Source organism: Ambystoma mexicanum, chromosome 9 (assembly GCF_040938575.1).
Source record: "Ambystoma mexicanum isolate Mex_15411 chromosome 9, UKY_AmexF1_1, whole genome shotgun sequence".
Lineage (NCBI taxonomy): Eukaryota > Metazoa > Chordata > Amphibia > Caudata > Ambystomatidae > Ambystoma > Ambystoma mexicanum.
In genome coordinates this window covers 1,398,426,466-1,398,448,203 of record NC_090931.1, presented here as the reverse complement: position 1 = coordinate 1,398,448,203, position 21,738 = coordinate 1,398,426,466, and positions in this window count along the sequence as shown.

Here is a 21,738-nt window from a genome sequence, read left to right as displayed (position 1 = left end):
GCCCCCTGCCCACACCAAGTCCCTGAAGGTGGCCTCTCCATCACCACTTATTATTGTTATTTGTTGTATATATAGCACTACTTGCCCATGGGCCACTTGAAGCATTAGCCCTTAACCCCCCCCCCCCCCCCCAAAGTCTAGTTGCAATCCTGGTAGCACACATGGCAAAGAATGCAGGGGTAGCCCTTTCTTCCTCTCCTTAGATGTTACAGCTGTTTGCTTGATGTGCAAATGTATTTATTAATTTAATTTATAAAGCACCTTTTTCCAAAGTGCAGCACATAAGAATAAAAATGGTACACTGAAATGGTTACAAAAGTTAAACCAACCTAAGCAAGCCTATAATTGAGCAATTGTGCCAACAAGAACACAGTCCATTAACGATGTTAAACTCAAACAAAGGTCTTTCTGACATTTCGTATACAAAAGAAGGGTAGTACATAAGTCGTTGCACAGTTTTTGTGCTAATAATTGGAATTAATAACATTGAGAAGAAATACAAACTGAACGTAAAGAAGATAGCAGCAATTAAGCAGGGTGCAATTGTCCCGATGGTTGACATGGTTTAATAAGACCTGAATGATAGGATAAGCAAGTCCATGTGCACATTTAAAGATAATACATAAATAATTAAATTGAAATCTAAAGGCAATAGGAATCCATTGAAAGCCAGTCAGATAATGAGTAAAGTGATTGATGTCACTTAGTTTAAAAATAATCTTAAACAGAAAATGTTGAATTAAAATGAAGAATTTCTAATGTTGAAAGCCCAACATACAGAGAGCAACAATTATTTAAGCAGGAAAGAACTGTGGATTGAAGAAATAATGTTGTGAAAGGCAAGTCAATAAATGCCAGATTTTTTTATGTTAAACAATTGAAACCGACAAGTAACAGTAACAGACTAAATTTGCTCTTGGTTAGAGAATATGAATTAAAAAAACACCCAAGCTTCCTTGCTTAAGTACTAATCTTTTTTTTTTAAGTAGTGGAAAAGAAATGCAATCAGGACTAACAATTAAGGAAGATACTGGAAACAAATGAAACCTCTGTTTTCTTAAGACTAAGCTTTATATAATGCCAAACCCTCAATGCGTCAATACATGATAAACAGTTTGAGAGTGAAAGTGAACCCCAACTTACACGGGCACCCCTTAAATATATTGGGGTACCCTTGATCACGCGCACACCAGAGTAAATGCACCCCTCTAGGGAATTAAGGCCATGAGTGTATATCTTGCAAGGATAACAAATTTAATCGGTACAGAAATTAGGATTGCGGGGAAGGGCAGATGACTCTGCCCCCGACCAGCATTATGTTTTAGTGGCTGGCTCCTGCAGACTAATGGCAAGCAGCCGCCTTTATATACTGCTCAACTTGGCCACTGGATACTGGCAGAGCTCATCCAAAATTGTCCTTCTTGCCTTTCAAGGGATTCTGCAATCTTCCTTCTTGCATGGCCAGGTTTATATTTAGACCAACCTACTTAACATACTGAAGCCTCTGCAGGAATACATTGTAGCTCCTATTTAGCATAATTCTTTTTATATTATAAACATTCATATATAAACAAACCTTCCCGCCCTACTCTCAACACTTCACTCAATATTCCTATATTTTATCTGGACCAGTAATTCTCCTTAAAACTGTTTTCCCATAATGTTACATTGCGTACATGAGCCCCAGTCGGCCTGTGTGTTTTGATAGACAGGAGACAGTGGCTCAGTTACCTCGTGCTCTCTGCAAGCCTTAGCGAACCCTATGGCAGTGCCTGTAGTCTATTTTTAGCACAGGCTTCATTCGCTGTGTGCTTTGAGAAAAGCCAACTACAATTTAAAACTTTTACAAATATATTCATCTAAATAGTTATTTGCAGTTATATTTAAATCCTTACTATCTTCATTTAGTGACCCTCCTCCACTCTGTGTTAGAAAACAGTTAACAGTAGTCTTGCCTAATTCTAAAGCGCTTGGGAATGAAGAAAAGTACTAGCTCCTTCCCAACAAGAGTTATTGATGCAAAATTTCAGAGAAGCCCGAAAAAAGATGGAACGATTTGTGTATCATCACCATACAATTGAGCATGAAAGCCAAAAGAAGAAGTTAAGGCAGCCAAAGGCAAAAATTGTAGAGAAAACAGAATAGGACCAAGTACAGAGCCCTCAGGAACACCAAAAGAAATAGTCTGTGCCTGTGACTTGCAACCCTTCCAAGATATTGAAAAAGATTGATGCAAACCACAACAGAACAAGACCAGAGATACCAAGTGAAGCTAAAGAACTAATAAGAGTAGGATGATCAAAAGAAGAATAGAATTAGAGATGGCTAAAAGCACGGTTGTTGAATAACTTGGATGAATTGCAATGGAGAGAGGATATTATGGCGATTGAGATAAGATGTTAGTTGAGAATGAACAATTCTTTCCAGTAACTTTGAAAGATAGGGTAGAATAGATTATTGATCATAATTAAAGGGATTTGATACATTAAGATTAGGTTTTAATTAATGTGATCCCAGCAACCCCTGGACTGACGGAGGCTTCCAGGCCGCTTCTCCCGAGGAACTGCACCCACCTGCAGCTACCAGACCAAAAAAACGCATATGTCCCAGAGGTTTGCAGGAGCCGTGTTTGTGGAATTCCTGTCTGCTCTTTGAAGAGGGGTGTGGCTCCGGAGAGAGTGCAGGCCGGTGTTGGAACCCCGTGATGGGGAATTCTGGTGAGCACGCTTATGTGAGTATACACTTGCAAGGGGTAACAAGTAGGGGAAGAGTATTTGGAAAAGAGTGTAGGTTGTGAGCACATGGAGAACGAGGTCGGTTGTATAGTGTGGGTGTGTTTTTGTGTTTTTTATTATCAACGCAATTTTGAGGAGTATATTACGGAAAAAGAAATCGGAAGTGTAGGGAGCCTCCCCAAGTGAGGGGAGATGGTGGTACCACTTTTATTGTGTAACGGAAGAAGAGGAAATAACAACCCTGCATAATTAGTGGGAACGGGAATAGTAGTGGTTGTTATTTTAGCTTATTGTTTTCATGTTTTGTATTGTGCAAGGTGGAGGCCTGAGGAGGGGCATGGTGTACATAGCAGTGTGTTTTGGGGGTGTGGTGTGTGAGAGCGGGTGTGCGTGAGTGGGAAGGGAAGTAACAAGGGCTGATAGGGAGGGGGGAACGATGTTGGTTTTTTGGTTGTGATATTTGAAGCGTGCGCATACATCGCTGCAATGGGAGGAGAGACACCTATAGAGTATATGTACAAGGCCTGCCCTTGCAGTGGGAGAAGATCAACAAGTATCACAAACACGCCAGAGGTATTTAGACTGAATCTGTTTCGCTGATACTGGTCATGGACCATAATACTTAATGTGAAAATATCGGGTGATAGCATAACATTTATAGAATCATATGCGGGCCAATTAATGCACAGCCAGTGCGCATTTACTCTGTCATAGCCATTGAGCTAATGATTATACTGAATGTATGAATAAGAGTCCATACAGCAAGCATGTTTGTACTGAGATATACGGTATGCTTCACTGCTATTGAGAACTACATATGGATAATTACTCACCACAATATGAAAAAAAGGCCTTGAAAACGACCAAAGTCGAAACACATGTCGGCTGACCACCACGCTGTTTGAAAATAAAGACAATCAATTTCTTTTGGAAAGAAACCACCTAATACCATTTTTTGAATTTACCAATTGCGAAGTAATTGCTTTCCTTATTTGAAGAGGCAGAGCGCAGATACCCCAATCCCAAACTCACGTTTCATATTATTCTATTAAGGCCATTATGGGTAGACCTTGGAGCTAGGGGATGCAGCTTGCCATCATATTTACCGTATAGTGGTCATAGTGCACTTCACAAGGTGACAAACCCATACACTTATTTACCTAACCCAAACAGTGGGTGACAGAAACACGTGGGTGGATGCCACGTTCCTGGCTAGAGCAAGGGACCCATAATAGGGGAATATTGGAGCACATGACTACCTTTTTAGCAGCGAAATATAAAGGCAAACAGTTGCAGAACAGAAAGGAAATTTTAGATTTATGGAAGATGATTGAGGGCATGGAGGACTCTAATGCGGGAGTGGCATAGGACACCCATGAAGGGGGAAAGCAGACAGAAGCAGTTGGGACACAACCAGAATACAAGGGGGTATATCCATTGGCAGCACTGCCAGCGACAGGGTACAGTAACTCGACTTATGCGTCCACCTGAGCAACGGTCCCACCGCCCTCATTTAACCCCATTTCAGCAACAGCTCCCCTGCAATAGTGCGCTGGACAGGAAGGGATAGAAGAAACATAGAGCAAGCATGAGCAGAGCTACAGCGGCTGTGGACAGCACAGAGTGAGTCCAAAGGGAGCGGCTTAGGCGAGTGGAGAGGAGGTGACATCTTGTTCAGATTAGACGTCACGGCTATAAAAGATTTGCATATAGGGTAGAAAGAAGAGGAACGAGTAGGTAGCACAGGGTACGGAACTGTAAGATCCGACAGAGGCCCAGGAGGGGATCAGGTTGAGGATGAGTGTAGTACAGTGGATGAGTTTCAGGACAACAGTGAAGAGGAAGCACAACAAGCACTGAAAACAACACCTAGAGTGGAGAGTTTGCGGGATGAGAGGGTACAGAGGTTTGGTCAGATGGCAGTAGCAAGGAAAAAGGGAAATGCAGGGAGAAAAGAAGGACGGAAGGTGGGCTTCCAAATGCCTTTGATCCACAGGAGCGTAATCAGAGCATACTATGTGACCTGGGAACAGATAGACAAGAACAATTTGATGAAGGTGCTCCCACCATTAACAGCAGGGGCGGGCAGGGAAGTAGATATACGCATTTGAGAAACAGACTGCAGGTTGCCCCTTGCCGTGGGCGACATGAAAAGTTTATTAGTGGCGATGGTGGAGAGCAGGCTGGGGACATATGGGTTAAAGTCAGGTTGGACAAAGAAGCTCATGATGGCACACCATTCAACAACATCAGAGCGCAGGTGTGGGGCGTGCTTCGGCGCACATACCCTGAAACCCCCGATTTATAGTCAGTTATGCAAAACACTATGGGAGAAGTCAAAGATCCCGCACAGTACCTTATTAAGGTTCAGGAGATGTGGAGAGCGGAGACGGGGGACCATTGGGACCGATCAATTCCCCTTTTCTATTTGGTCATCAAAAGGGAATTACTAAAAGAAGTGCATAAGGTACTAGACAAGATGGTGGGCATTGAAGCGAAAGGGTGGCCGGAAATCCAGAGTATAATAATACGCCACTGCAAACGAATAAGGGAACGAGAAAAGGAAACTACACAGCAGCTACAGGCAAATGCAGCGAATTTGATACAGATGAAGCTGGCAAAGATAGCTGTAAATGGGGCAGTTTCCACTCCAGCCCAGGCAGAAGGGATGGGGAGTATGCAGTGATCCGCAGATGTACGAATAGCACCGTTTTGGGCAGAAGAAGGACAAGGGCAGTGGGGAGGCGGACAGCAGTACCCCACCCAGGTGTGGCAGCAAGCGCAGGAGGGCAGATGTAGGGTGTATGGGGGCTTTGGAGGCATGGGACCAAGTGGGCAGAGCATGGGATCCTCAAAATGCTGGAACGGCGGGAAGTGGGGCATTTTTCGAGAGAATGCAGGAGCAGGCCAGCGCCCACGTATAACACATAACACAACTATCACCTGTACCCTAGAGCACACAGCAGATGCTGACACCAAGAAGGACCTCCATACCCTATGAAATACACCAAGTGTACACGCAGCTCCCGCCGCAGTCCTCAAGAGCATACCCTCAGCAACAGCAACCACAACAACAGTACACACTGCAGCATCAGCCCCCACAGCAGCAGTACCCACAACAAGCGATGCCCCAGCATGGAAATGGAAACATGCACACATGTAACGAAGTGCCCAATGGCACTATAGTGCCATACCGAGGAGTGAGCGTGATAGGAAGCAACCCTTTCATGTTCCCAGGCTCAAATTTGTACCCAGATTAGGACATCCCACAGAAAGCACTTGCGTGCCCAGTACCATCCATGACATTTCACCCTCATGAGGAACTCTTGGTGGGCACAGGGATAGGAAACAAACATTTCATTTTTATGGTCGACACGGGTGCCACACAACCATGCATCAGTGAGGGAGAATTCCCGCTATCGGACCACACTCTTGGCTTCTTGAGGGCTGTCTTCACAGTTCCATACACTAAGGAGGTTGACATCAAAATAGGAGGGAAGGTGGTGCGGGCCCCCCTACTATATTCTATATATTACTATAGGCCCCCCTACTATATTCGAAAAGTTTGCCAGTGAACTTGCTGGTCATGGATCTGCTCAGCCAGCTCAACATGACAATATCATTCACAGACAGTGGCATAGTTTGCACCATCAGAGCAATGTTCATTTTCCATGCAATGGGAGGAGAGGTGGTGGGTCGTGGTATGTCCATAGATCCGGACATGTTTGTGTATGGAATCACTGTGCTTGTGGAGGTGGTGCCTCAGATTGGCAGAGGGAGTTGGCGAGTGCCCACAGACTTTATTTTTCGCCCTCTTGTGCCCCTCGAAAGGGCGGCAGGCACAACACTGTCCCTAGATTTACAAGGATTGGTGGCTTCAGCAAAGAGGATTGTTATGATAGGGACTGACCAGCACACGTACAAGTGGCGCACAGTACTTTGCATTGACCCGACAATACCCCTGAAGGAGGTCACTGATGCAGAATTTTTCAAAGAACATTTAATTAAAAATTGTTCATCTGTATCTCTAAATACAGGAAACCATACAATTGAAACAGAGTGATTGACAACCCCTTTTACCATTTAAACAGAACATCTGCCACATTCCCGTGAAGAATTTCCATAACCAGTAGAGAACGAGATTGAAGGAAAGAAACATATTGGGATATAAATGGCCTTGATTAATAATAGTAGCTCAACCATTTATGAAGAAATGTAATGATTGATTCCTTTTTGTTATCTATCATTAGAATTGTTATGTATGTTATTGTATTGAGATTGGGATTGAATGAATTGTTAATATACTGTCTGTTTATGAATATGGTATCTGTAATTATATCTTACTAGGTCAACTAATTTGTTTTTATAGTCAGCACTAAACATTTTGTTAACTTTTGTCTACTATTTTTCTACATAAAATAATTTTGTATGCATTGATTCTTAATAATACATTTTCTAATTGACTTTGATCTAAATAAGGAGTGAAGTAAACTGAATCCTTTCTTTTCTCCACATTGAAATTATATGGTTCCCTGTATATTAGAGTTTATACACTCGGTCCTTAAATACCTTTATTCAGTTTATTTAACCAGGATTGTCCGTAGCGTATTGTATCCTGGTGTCCTCCCCAATACCTGATTGTTCATAGACAGGCCAGATGACAGAGAGAATGTGCTAGCAATATGCATACCCTGTGAGATAATGGTGCAATATTGAAATGTTCAGTGTCCCACGATGGCCCGAGAGACTATGGACGACAAACTCCCATGATGTAGGGCTCCTACAGGAAATGACCCCAGTACACATTACACTGAAACCAGGAGCAGTACTACTCAGAGTGAAGCAATACCCACTTACCAGGGAGGCAGAGGAGGGAATAAAGGACACCATCAGTGCACTATTAAACCAGGGGATAATAGTACCCTCTACCTCACCATGCAACATGGTTATCTACCCTGTAAAAAAGGCAATGGGGGCAATTGGAGAATGATTTGGGATTTACACCCCCTAAATGACATTGTACAGCAGGTATTTCCTGTGGTTCCTAACCCTGTCATGATTTTGTGTAGCATCCCCAAGAAGGCGATACATTTTTCAGTAGTGGACCTCAAGAGCACCTTCTTTTCCATACCATTGCACCCAGACTCACAGTACCTCACCACCTTTGCTCATGGGGGAATGCAATTTGAACATACAAGATTACCTCAGGGGTACTGTGAGAGCCCCAGTATTTTCAACTGAATACTACACACAGATTTAGGGAACATTTAAGTGTCCGGCACGATAATACAGTACGTGGGCAATCTGCTGGTATGCACCGACACTGAGCAACAATGCAGACAAGACTCGACCACGCTCTTACAGCTTCTGGCTCGCAAAGGGTAAAAAGTTGACAAGGCAAAACTGCAATACTGTCTACAAGAGATTTTATACCTAGGACAGTTGATCTCAGCACATGGCAAACTAATAATACCTGACCAGGCTGACTCTATGCGCGCCACTCCCCAGTCCACAACGGTGAAAAAATGCAGATGTTCCTGGTGTTGTACAATCACTGCAGGGCATGTATTCTCGATTAAGCAGTATTCACAAGGCCACTCTTACAGGGCCCCAAAGAAGCACAAAAGACTGACAACAAAATTGCATGGACTGAAGAGATGTTGCAAAGTTTTGATGAACTTAAAGAAGTGCTCTTGACTGTACCAAGTGTTGGCGAACCCAGACTACACACAGGAGTTTTACTTGCTCTCACATTCTAACAGCCAGCTTATGACTGCCGTGTTGACACAGAAAAGCACAATGGACGACAAGCTACTGGCCTATTACAGTGGCATGTTAGACTCAGTGATGCAGGGGCAGTTCGCTTGCAAAAAGGCTCTTGCAGCTGCAGCATTTTCCATTGAAAAAAGTTCCACAATTGTAATGGGCTGTTCGATCACGCTCTACATGTAACATGCCATCTTTGCCATTCTATAAAGGTCAAAATCTACCTTGAGTACCCAATACGAAATAACTGTCCAGCCCAAACATACACATTATCCGATGCAAAGCAGTGTACCCTGCAACATTCATTAAAGAAATGTGCACTTATGAGGAATTGGCCAGACATGACTGTGTAACATATGAGGGGGAAGAGGATGACATTCCCAAAGCAAAAGACAGACCATTCGAGGGGAGGAGGTCAGCGACAATTGACCAGGACACGGGCCTCGGGCATATAGGCGCAGCAGTAGTGCGCCTAGGTGACAGTGAATATGAGACATTTATTTTGAAAAGACTATCAATGCATTACTGAGCACATGCAGCAGAACTCATTGCACTCATCGAAGCACAGCAATCATCACAGGGTTGCCAGGTGACCATTTATTCGGACTCTACATACGTCACTACAGAAGTGCATGCTGGTCTTTCACAGTGGAAAAGGAGGGGCTTCAGGAGGGTGGATGAGTCCCCAGTACAACATGCAGCGTTGTCAGACAAGCTAATTTTCACGCTAACCCAGCCTTTTAAAGTGACGGTCGTTAAATGCGCCACCCATACTAACAACACAGACGAGGTGTCACTTGGGAATGCTGCCACAGACACTGTGGTCAAATTGGCAGCATATCTGCCAATACCAACTGTGGCAGAGTATGTCATCACAACATCTGCCCCTGACCAGCCACCTGTCTTTAACAGCGCTCTGTCCAGTGCACAAATAATAGAGTTGCAGTTAAGGGCTCAAGAGGAGGAAAAACAACTGTGGGTGAAAAGAGGATGCACGCTGTCCCCTTCTGACTTGTTATAGAGGCGGGAGTGTACAGGAAAATCAGTAATGCCACACAAATTGCTGATAATAGCATTTGACGAACTACATAACCCTGCCCTCATCTCCAAACAACACATTGCTGCTGACATACAAGAGGATTGGTTCATTCCAAACATCCAGGAGCATTTAACAAGCATGGGCATTAGGTGCACCACTTACCAGTGGTTCAGTGCAGGGGTGACATTAAGGACAGTGAGGGACACCTTGCTCCTCCCTACTGGACCATTCAGTGAGTTGCATATCGACTATGCGGATATGGGCGAGAGGTGCAGCAGGTCAATGTACCTTTACGTTGTTGTCTGCCCCTTCTCACAATGAGTGGAGACTGGTCCTTGCGCACATCCGGATGCCAAATGTGCAGCCAAGTTTCTGGTCCATGTAGTGTTCCCGCGATTCAATGTGTGTGATGTGTTAAGGTCGGATAATTGCACACATCTTTTTAATGAGTTGTTTGAAGAGATTACTGCACTACTTGGCATTAAACACCAGATGTGTATGATTTATCACCCTCAGGCCAACAGAGTTGTGGTGAGGATCAATGGACTCCTCAAAAGTAAGTTGTCTGAGCTTTGCACTACAGTGAACTGGGGGCATTGCCTACCATTGGTACTGTTCAGTTTGCGCACACAGCCCAGCAAGGACCACCATTTATCACCCCATGAGGTGGTAACTAGTTGTTGCATTCACACACCAATATCTCCCAATAGGAAGGCGTCAGACGCACATATGGCAGCAGCTGTCTTAGGAGACGAATTCAAAGACTAATTGACAACACTAACACACCACCCAGATCTAGAGACGTGCCAGGCACCACAACTGACTGCACAACTGACTCTTTACCCACTCAACTGCTGCTGCCAGGAGACCTTGTCAACATGTGTCCCTTTGTCTGCAGGTGAAGGAGCCTCAGATTTAATGGATCTTTTGAGGTCATCTTTTCAACTCCCCTTGCAATGAAGGTGAAGGGGCTGCTTTATTGAATTCACCTCTGAGATGTTCAAAAAGTGCCTTCAGACACTGCGCCCGCACTTTAGGATTCTACCACATTTTCTTTCTCACTGCCAGCAGTCACTCCCACCCTCACCCAAGACCCATGCGTAAGCACAGCTGTTAGAGAAGGTAACGTACTTGTTATCATTGCGAGATTGTCCTGGTCCTTTTTCCCTAGCGGGCTGTATTTTGTCTGGTGTGAGCATGCAGGGGCGTACCTTCACTTCCACAGCACATAGCTCCACCACAACTTCTGCTTCCTCCTCTATCGATCCAGCAAGCATATTCCCCAACTCAAAACTATAGTGAGAAGATGTTTAACCCCAGAGAAATGAACTGGCGTTTGCAAAGGACTAAATCCTTACAAAACAACAAATTCACATTTAATAACTTGACATACAAGAAAGCAATATGTTCAATGTAACTCTATGTAACACATCATCTTGTAATGCACTCCTCCTCTAACACAATGACCTGATGCCGAAACCCATTTATGTTATGTTATCCAATATTTACACTACGCCCATCACCACCATAGTGGTCTCACAGCACCTGAGCCTTGTCTGAAAGGTAGCATATTGTGGCCTCACTAGGGTTTTGCCAGAATTTAGGGTGTGGGGCTGGGGGAGGAGTAGTAGGTAGGAATGGTGGGCATTGGGCAATAGAGTAACAAATGCAGTGGGGTAAAACCAGGTAGGCTCTGACTTAGTATACTTGATGTAGCAGGGATGTGCATTTAACAGATTAGTTATCTGTAAGCATGAAAGACTGTTTCATGAATGTTAAGAACTGCACTGCATAAAGCAAAGGCTTTACCGTGATGGCTATATCCGAGTCAGGTAGTGGGTCTATTGCTCGACCAAAAACTGCTCAACTTTATTTTGGAGATGTTGTGGGGTGGTGGTATGGGGTAGTGGAGGAGCTGGAGGTGATGTCTTTGTGTTTGTGATTTCTGTGGAGTTTTGCGTGTATGAGCTATATATGTGTAATTGTGTTAGAGGATGAATGTGTCGCTGGATTGCTGCATAAAGGATTTCAGTGTAGGCATGGCACCAGATACCCAAGGATTACCAGGTACTATCCTCATATTTCTGCAATTGTGATTATGTTCCCATGTCCTCCACGTCCGTACATCAAATGACATGTAATGTCTTCATATGCCTATGTACTCCCACCATACACCATGTAATGAGTTTCCATGCATAGGCCACGGAGAGCATAACATGTTATGCTATGTTAGGTTCCAAGACTTGTGTGCTGCTCTAAATCACCACTGTAATGCTCTTAGAGTGACTGGCTACCTGGAAGTTGGCATATTGTGGACCCGCCCGGGGAATCCAAACCTTGGACTGTGAAGGAAGAGGAGAGGGCTTCCTGTAATAATGATACGTGACCAACCTGGATGTTTGATAAGATTATTATCAGGAAAGGTGCAAAGAAAAGTCTATCACTTGCAGCTGGTGAATTCTTTAATTGGAGCAGTGTAAATATTTCCTACAAATATGCCAAAGCAGCCAAGCACAGCGAGTGAGTCTGAACCAATTAAGGGGGATTCAGTTGGTTCTCCTCCTGAGAAAACAGTTTGAATAATGGGTTAAAATGGTGCATTGTACAGCACAGTAAGAGAACAATTGGATATAAAGCCAGGCAGTTTGCAATTGGTTTTGTAGGGTAACTCATGAAAACATCTAATAGTGCAAGTCACCAACGGTGCACAGGAGCATTTCCCAACACATTGCTATGCCTTTCCCCACAAAATATGTAAGTATAGAAAAAATGTTCATGCTGGCTCTGCCCATATATTTCCATGTTGGCTGTACTAATATATGCCAGTATTCCCATATAAGAACATACTCAAATTTGCTTTGCACATAATGCCAAGAATGATACTATAAGAAAACGTGTCCATGCAGGTTCTGCAAATACATAGCAACATTCCCATGTAAGAACATACTCTAGATGGTTTTGCCATTCAAAATTACATGAGATAATATTATTATCATGACTATGGGGGTCATTATGAGGTTGGAGGTAATGGAAAAACGATGTCGGTAAGTGATTACCGGCACCACATACCGCTCCGGCCTTTTACGAGTCAGCAACCCAGTTTCAGCGCCACCACTGATATCGTGCACCCCCGTACCAGCATGCGTGTGGGCATGCGGCCCTTCGGCCTGGCAATACCGGGATGGTGCAAACAGGAGGAGATCACAAGTCATGCAGACCAAAGTTCCCTCTAAGCTGTGCGCATGTGCGCTTGCCCAAATTCCTTCTGGGTGCCGCTCAGAAGATTTTTAGCAGCGCACACAGACAATTCTCACCTATTCAAAAAGATTTAATAAGGCACAAGCCACAGCAGTTACCTGAAATTGTCTTTCTCTTAAAATTGCCAGTGTTTCAGATTCATTCGAAACCTTCCACCCATCACTTTTGTGGTCACGGTTTGTCTCTCCATGTGAGAGAGGGTATGCCCAGACGTGGGTCCCTTGCTCGCTGCGCCATAGGGAACCAGGCAGCACCTCACTGAGGAGGTCCAACAAGGCCGAAACATGTCTGGGGTTGCTTGGTTTTCTGTGCAGAGGGGACCTGGCCTAGCAGTTCGGGCTGGGCTGCTACCATTGGTGACGGCAGCTGACTGATTTGCACATGGCTGGACCCCTTTTGCAATGGCGCAGACGGGCTAAAAAACGGTGGTGTGGAAGGTTGCCCAGAGCAATTGCCAGTGGTTCAGATTCATTCGAAACCTTCCACCTTTTGTGGACACTATAAGGCCACTTTAGCCCCTTCTTGTCATTATCTTCTCAAATGCAGTTAGCAGACATGCAAATACCGGCATCATGAAGGCGGTAATAAGGGATACCGGGATGCCAGCAGTACTGGCATCGCGAACCACCCGCACACAATCAGCACAGGTGGAGGCAATGGAGTCTGGCCCAGCACAAAAGGAGCACCAAAATGATTCCACTTGCAGTAGCAATATTGGGGCTGGAGGACATGCTTGCATTGCTACACCAGCACCAACAACAATAACAAAAACAACAACAACAACAGGCACCACAGAGGCGATGCAGGAGGAAAAGGAGTGTGAGACAGGCCCAGCAAGCCCCACCAGTGCACCCAGTGGTACCACGCAGGCAGCCCCCAAACACTCGCATCAAAGCCAGTCCATTCAACCTAACCCCTGAGCAGATTCACACCCCGTACCATCTGGACCGGGACACCATCACCACCATTGTGGATATGATACACAACAACATTGTCAGCTTGATTGAAATACGCACCACCATCACATCTCTACTAAAGGTAGTGTCTGTGCTCCACTTCCTGGCCACAGGCACCTACCAGCACACAGTGGGGCACATGCATGGCATTTCACAACCCTTATTCTCTTGCATGCTGAACAAAGTGCTGGATGCCCTCCTGAAGCACCCAAGGAACTACATATCCCTACCACGGACTGCACAGGAGATCTTTGACACGAAAGTTGGCTTCCATGCACTGGCAGGCATGCCAAATTGTATTGGTGCACTTGACTGCACCCATGTTGAATTGGTGGTCCCGTATGCCACGGAGGTGGTGTACCAAAATCCTAAGCTATATCACTCCATCAATGTATTTATGGTATGTGACTCCAGCAAGATCATCACACATTGTTGTGCCCGATTTCCCGGATCAACTTATGACTCAACGGTCCTGCGCAACTCCACGCTAGCATGCTACATGGAGCGGCATGCAGGATGACGTGCCTGGCTGCTTGGTAAGTTGCATGACAGGCACATGGCAGTGTAATGGGGGAGAGATGCACACACCACCATGGCGTCATTGTTGTGGTGACAGCACAATGTCCACATCGCAAAACACTGTGCCCCAAAGCATCCCAAACTGAACATGACAACCAATCCCCATAGCAATGATGGAAGCCGCACACCAATTACAACACACCTAACTTTCAACCACCCCACATCCCACAACACGTCCACCACCCATCATCAGACCTTACCCTCCGTAACACAATCCAGCAACATGCTGTGAGTATGGACAATGCAAATGTCTGCAGCAATTCACTACACAGGACAAGCATCCATTAGAGTGCACAAATCAAAACCACCAAGGGTATACACTGCTTGTCACAGGGCCACCACCACAGTAGCGCTGCATGTCACCATGGGAATAATAAGCACTGAATGATAAATAATGCTGAGACTACTGCCAATGCTTCCACTAATAAAATCATACTGATCACTACACATCACATATTTAAAACAAACACAGCGGTATGCGTCCACAGTGCATGAGCAACATCAAGGGAGTGTGCACTGTGTATCATCTTGAAGACGAAATCCACACCATAAAACCATGGCAGAGCACACATTGTGGCAAGGTAAAATGTGTGCATACAACCAGGGACATGTGCATGTGAACAACAAATATCTGCAGGCATGTGTGATAAGTACAGGTGTCCATCAGGAATTGACTAACACATACCTTATTTTGCACCCATGCAGGTGAGAGTGGCTATCTCTTGAAGACGTGGCTCCTCACCCCTGTCCGGAACGGAACCCGCAGAACAGGCACGAAAAGGACTACAATTGTTCCCATACCCGTACCCGTACCCGTGTGGTCATTGAGCAGACCTTGGGCCTGTTGAAGGCACGTTTTCGCTGTCTTAGACAGTCGGGTGGGGCACTCCTCTACAGGCATGAGAAGGTGGCCAAGATCATCATGGCATGTGTCATGCTGCACAACATGTGCATCCGACGGAACGTGCCTCTGCCCCCTGACATTGAACAGCAACCACCAGGTGATGATGAAGTAGATTAAGAAGATGCTGCTGTACATCATCGCAGTGGCGATGCACAGGAGGGTCGTGCTGTGCACCAGTCTTTGATTGGCCAATACTTCTAAGGCACATGGGTGCAGAGGGTGCCATGAATGTGGGACTGAGGGCACTGGGTGTGGGAGTACATGGACACTATGCACCGTAAACCAATAAATGACACATACACAATAAGGAATGTCCAGTCAAGTATTTTTTCTGGTACTCAACGAGTGTATTAAACAGTAAAAAGTCAAAAGTGCTCATACCCTCCACCTCACACACACACCCTCACCCCTCCCCATACAACTCCCCCACACACCCCACCCCCCTCCCCCCACAACTTCCCCATACCCCCATCCCCCTACCCTTCCCCCCACACACCCTACCTCCCCTCCCCCCCAACTCCCCCACACCTCCACCCACCCTCTGCCTCCCCCAACTCCCCCACACCCCTATCCACCCTCCCCCTCACCCCACAACTCCCCCACACACCCATCCCCTCTCCCTCTCCCCCCACAACTCCCCCACACATGGCGTGCAATGTTATGCCACTCCAGTCTGCATAGGTGTTCAAATGCAGGCTGAGCCTGCAACGAATGGCCTGTCTCCTTCCGGGGGTGGCATGTTGGAGCAGCGCATATTGCGCACAGACCTGCGCAGGGGGCTTGTCTGTGCTGAGCTTGAGGAAGACGCCGTGGGCACATGCTCAGCTGCCGGGGCAGGGCGCAGAGCCTCCATGGCATCTGCAATCCTGCCAAGCACCTGCCGCACTGCCGACAGCTCCTCACAGATCTTCTGTGTGCTCGGCTCTATGGCCCCTTTCAAGGCTGCAGTGTTGTCTCTGGCCTCCCTTCTCGACACATCACCATCAGTGACATATTGCTTCACTAGGCCAGTTAACTCCTACTGGCGCGCCTCCATCTGTGTCATCCTGAACTCCCTGTCCCGGACCCCTGTGGAGGTGGATGGCTGGTATGGCAAGGGGCCCATATCTGGTGTGTCCTGTGTGGGGCTCCAGGCCTCTGCTTCCGCCTCTCCTCCAGCCTGGACATGAGACGTGCCATCGGGTGTGCTGATGGGTGTGAACTGTTGTTCTTGGGTGGGGCTGGGTGTACTAAGGAATTCCAGGGAGCGTGAGTCCTCCTCAGGGACACAGACCTCGCCTCCTGAAAGGACCTCATCGCCACTCTGTGGCGCAGTGGCAGCTGCCTCACCAACAGAACTGGTGGCTGCAGAAAGGGTCCTGTCTGCCACCGGCTCTACAGCTGCAGATACCACAGGTGTTGGAATTCCTGGATTAGTGGATGAGTTATGAAGCCCCTGTTCCATGCCATCCATTGGTGCCTTTCTCCTCTCCTCTGTTGCCGATCTGCCTTGCCAGTGCCCTTGGAGTTTGAAGGCCTGTTGGTTTCTTCCCTGGACTTGGCCCTCTTGGTAGGTGTGGTGGCCTGTGCTGCAGAGTCCTCTGCATTGCTGTTGGTATCTCAGCCTGTACGGGACCATAAGAGGGACGGCATCAGTGATGGTTGTACATGCATCATGCATACAATGGTATTAATGCAGTTGTACACATTTGATGACTTGCTGTCCTACTCTTGTGGCCTACAGGTTATCAGCCATTTGTTGGTGTTGCTCAGGCATACATCAGGTACACACATGTGTGAGGTGGTGTGTGTTGTGGACTGCGTGCAGTGTGACACATGCCGTTTCCCTGTCTGTGGTGTGTGTCAGGTATGGCATAGGCATGCTGCATGCATGTGGGTGTGTAAGTGCTGGGGACGGCATCTAGGCAGGGGTGTGTCCATGTGTGTGTGATGACCCATGCATTGCCTCATGGCACGGTCAAATTGTTGGACTATCTTCATACTTTGCAATATAGTGTTTTCTTAGGACACTTACCTCCATCAGCCGATGACGTGGCTTCATGTTCCATGTATCCCACACCTTCTATTGATTCCAGACCGATAGTGCTGGTGCAGGTTTCTTCCCAGCGGCTGAGTTTTATCGGTGAGTTAGAGCCAACGCCAGTAGCCAGGCCCTGGCTGCGGTTGGCATATAAGATGTTCCGCACTCTGAGGCGCAGGTCGTCCCAATGTTTTCGGACGTCCTTTACTGTGCGGGGGGTGTTGCCAACCGCACTCACTTTATGGGTTACTAGCTCCCAAATCTCTTTTATTTTAGCTGTGCTGCTCTTTTTAGGTCATTGGCAAAGACCACATCTGAATTCTCAGCCAGAGTGTCAGCAAGCATGGTCAGTTCATCTTCGGAGAACCGCTCCTTCCGCTGCCGGGATGCCCCTTTCTTAACAGCCTTTCGGATTGGTGCTGGTGTTGTGGAAGATGTTCTGGTGTTGGATTGAGGCTCCAGGTCCTGTGTATCGAGGATGGCAATGGATTGTGTTTTTCAAGATGGCCACCGTGCCGTTTCCTGTTCCAGCACGATGACTTTATTTCCGGTTCTGGCATTAGCGGTGGCCGCTATTAGCGGTGGCCGCTAATGCCGAACCCGTTAATGCGGGGCCCCTTATTTAGAGGTGGACGGAGGCGGAAGGGCTGTCTGCGCTTTCCATGATGCCACCAGGGGAGGTTTTTGGGACTTTTGCGGCAAGCCGGTACTGTCGATACCGGCATGCCGCTACGCACGTGCACGCATACTCGTAATCGCCTGCTTTTAGCTGCATCATTGCTACACGGACACGGTATTGCCTCCATGCCGGTAAAAACTGTTTTTTACCGTGAATCTCGTAATGACCCACTATGTTTTTTATACTGCACCAGCTCACACACGTTATGAAAAGTTGCCCAAACAGGCTACACCAAAATGCCAGTCAAGCCACATAAGAACACATCATGCTTGCTTTTTCATAGATGCCCAGTATAAAACATGTCAAAGAAATAGCTGGACTGGATGCACCAAAATACCAGTCTAGCCATGTGATAGCACTTATCATGTTTGCTTTATTATAGATGCCCAGTACAAAAATACCATGCCAAAGATATAGCTAGACTGGCTGCACCAAAATGCCAGTCTAGCCAGGTAACAACACTTATCATGCTTGTTTTTATCAAAGATGCCATGTGAAAAATGTCCTCCCACAGTAAGAGATGGCTACACGACTGCACCAAAATGCTAGTCTAGCCACACAATTCTTATCTGGCTTGCTTAATCAAAGTTGGCCAACATACAATTTCCCACAGTAAGAAATGCCAGTCTAGCCAGTTAATAACATTTATTATGCATGCTTGTTTTATCAAAGATGCCAGTAAAAATGTCATGCCACAGTAAGAAATGACTAGACTGACTGCACCAAAATTCCAGTCTAGCCACGTAGTACTTATCAGGCTTGCTTTATCAAAGATGCCCAGTACACAATATCATGCCACAGTAAGAAATGCCAGTCTAGCCACATAATAACACTTATCATACTTACTTTATTAAAGCTGCCCGGTCAAAAATGATGCAGTCAAGGCATTATTATTTACTGCGCATCTTTGAGTTTGCTGTCATATCCCCAAAACCCCGACCTAATTAGCAGCGGGGCCTGGCACAAGCACACAAGTGCACAAGAGACAGAGCCAAACAACATTCACTCACTCATATACACACACACACACACACGTGTAACAGTAGGGAGCATAAGTCCACCGTACAGAGGGCAGCCTGAACCACCTGTGGGCTAATGTGCTGATGGATGTCAGCTCCTACGAGGCAAATGGAGGGACGCTAAGAGAGTGTACCTTGTTGCCCAGGATGAACTTGTCCCCAGACTCCACTCAGAAATATTTCATCACCATTACCCATTTCATGTCATGCACCATTCAGTGATGCTGAGGCTGAAGAAGGTGTGTGCAGTGCTATGGCTGAAGTGTTTACTGTGGTCTGTTTGCCCTCACGAAAGGGGAAGTGCTTCCTGTGCCCTGTTCGTACTCGCTGAGGATGAAGTGCTTCCTGTGGTCGGTGCCCTCACTAAGGGAAAGTGCTTCCTGTAGCCTAGTTTACCTCAATAAGGGCGAGGTGCTTTCTCTTGTCTGGTTGCCCTCAATGAGGATGAAGTGCTTTCTGTGGCCTGGTTGCCCTCACTAAGGGGAAAGTGCTTCCTATAGCCTGGTTGCCTTCACTAAGGGGGCAGTGCTTTCTGTGGTCAGGTTGCCCTCACTGAGGATGATGTGCTTCCTGTGGAATTGATTCCACTCACTAAGGGGGAAGTGCTTCTTCTGGTATGGTTGCTCTCACTAAAGCGGAAGTGCGTCCTGGGGCCTGGTTGCCCTCACTAAGGAGGAAGTGGTTCCTGTGGGCTGGTAGCCTTCTCTAAAGGTGAAGTGCTTCGTATGGTCTGGTTGACCTCACCACGAGTGAAGTGCTTCTTGTGGTCTGGCTGGTCCGCACCAATGATTAAGTGATTATTGTGGTCCTAGATGACCCCTGGCATCTTGTCCTGTTGTCAGATATAGGCACAGGGGAGGCCTACATTATGTGAGCGAAAAGGATGTTATGGGTCAGTGTAAACTGGTGTGGTCACTGGATTTGACATCCCTCCATGGCCCATCTGATGAACTGTAGTTTCTATCAAGCGAGGATCACATTCAAAACACTACCTATCCCAGAAAATGACCAAAACCCAGCCAATGAGACCAATCAGAATTGCCTACGCCGACCGGCTTATCTTTCCAAAGTTCAGATGGGCTAGAGCAGGCGGCTCGAGCTTCCCAATCATTGCAGTGACTCTCTGGAAAGCCTTTCCACCCACTCTGAGAGCTAAACAATCATACTGGACCTTCTGCACGCTGCTGAAAACCTGGCTCTTCACTTAGAGCACTTATTTTTGTCGGCTCCTCACACAGTGACTATTCCCACGCATCCAATTTTGACTTACATTTCCTGTAACTTGCTCAGGAACAGTGCCCTGATGCCCACGGGAGGAGTGCCGGTCAGGTCGGAAGAGCCTGTGAGAATAAGCGCGTGCCAGGGGGGCCAGGCGGACTGAGACAAGAGCAAACAGGGCATGCACTGGAAGCAGGGTCCACAGCTAAGTACGAGATAGGGGGCTGGAAGGGATGCAAGGGTGCAGGCCCAGCTAGGCTAGTGCAAAGGGAAGTGGCCCAGAAGGGCAAGTGCAGGTTGCATGGGCAAAGGGGTCAGGGGAGACCAAGTGCAGGGATAGACTGGATTGGGGGGCCTGGTGCCTTGTAGGACTCTGAAGGAACCAGGCAGTCAGTTAGGAAGCAGAGAGGGACATTAGCAGGGGAGGGGGGATAGGGAAGGAGGAGGAGAAAAGGAAGGTCTTGAGAAGCTATCGGAATTTAAGGAGATCAGGCTCTGAGAGGGGCAGGGAGGCCATTCCAGAGGGAGGCACCTGCCATTCTAGAGGGAGGCACCGGCGGAAGAGAGAGATATACCCCCCTCCCCCACTCTCTGCTTGGAAAAGCATCTGATCTGCAGAGGGTTTGATTTGATTTGATTTTGCATTTGTAGTGTGTATATCTCAAAGAGAACCTGGCAGCAAACTGCATCTAGGCGCAGATGATTAATATAGTGCTGATAACCTAAAAAATGGCAATCAATCAGAAAACTACACAAACAGATACGTTTTGAAATGTTTACGGAAGATGGTTAGCATATTTATTTGACAAAGGTGTTTTGGTAAAGAATTCCATGCTCGAGGGCCTGCAACAGAAAATCGTCAGTCACCCCAAGCAGTAGTTCTGGGTGGGACTACCAACAGACATTTGCCCATCGAGTGCAGTGCTCGAGGAGGTTTATAGTTTACGATTTTGGTTATTAGATAGGCAGAGGCGAGCTCATAAATACAATAGCAATTTAAACTGTATTCTCTCCTGCACTGGGAGCCAGTGAAGGCTCTTCCAAAAAACTGATATCGAATTGTTTTAAGACAGTGGATAAATATGTTGCACTGTTCTGTGTTGCCTGAAGCCAATGGAGTTGCTATTTAGGTAACCCAACCAACAAAGCATTACAGTAGTCCAGTTTGGTGTTTGTAAGAGAACCCACCACCATAGGACGCTGCTTCTCAGAAATGAGCGGAGGTAATGGTTTCAGAAGCTTCATCTGGTAATAGCACGTCTTAATTATCTGGTTTACCCGTAGATTGCAACTCATGCTAGATTGACAGATAACACCAAGATTCTTTAAAGTCTGAGTATAATCAGCAGCCAATACAAACAAAGTTGGGCAGGATATTAAGTCCAACTCATTGCTCATTTCTTTTGGGGACAAACAATAATCTCCATTTTGTAGGGGTTTAGTTGGAGTTTGTTGTCCTGCATCCAGATTTGAATTTTCTCGGCACATTTTAATATGCACTCAATTGCCTCTGCGGGCTGTGTTAATCTTATATATATCTGCGGTCCTCCGCATAGGAATGAAAA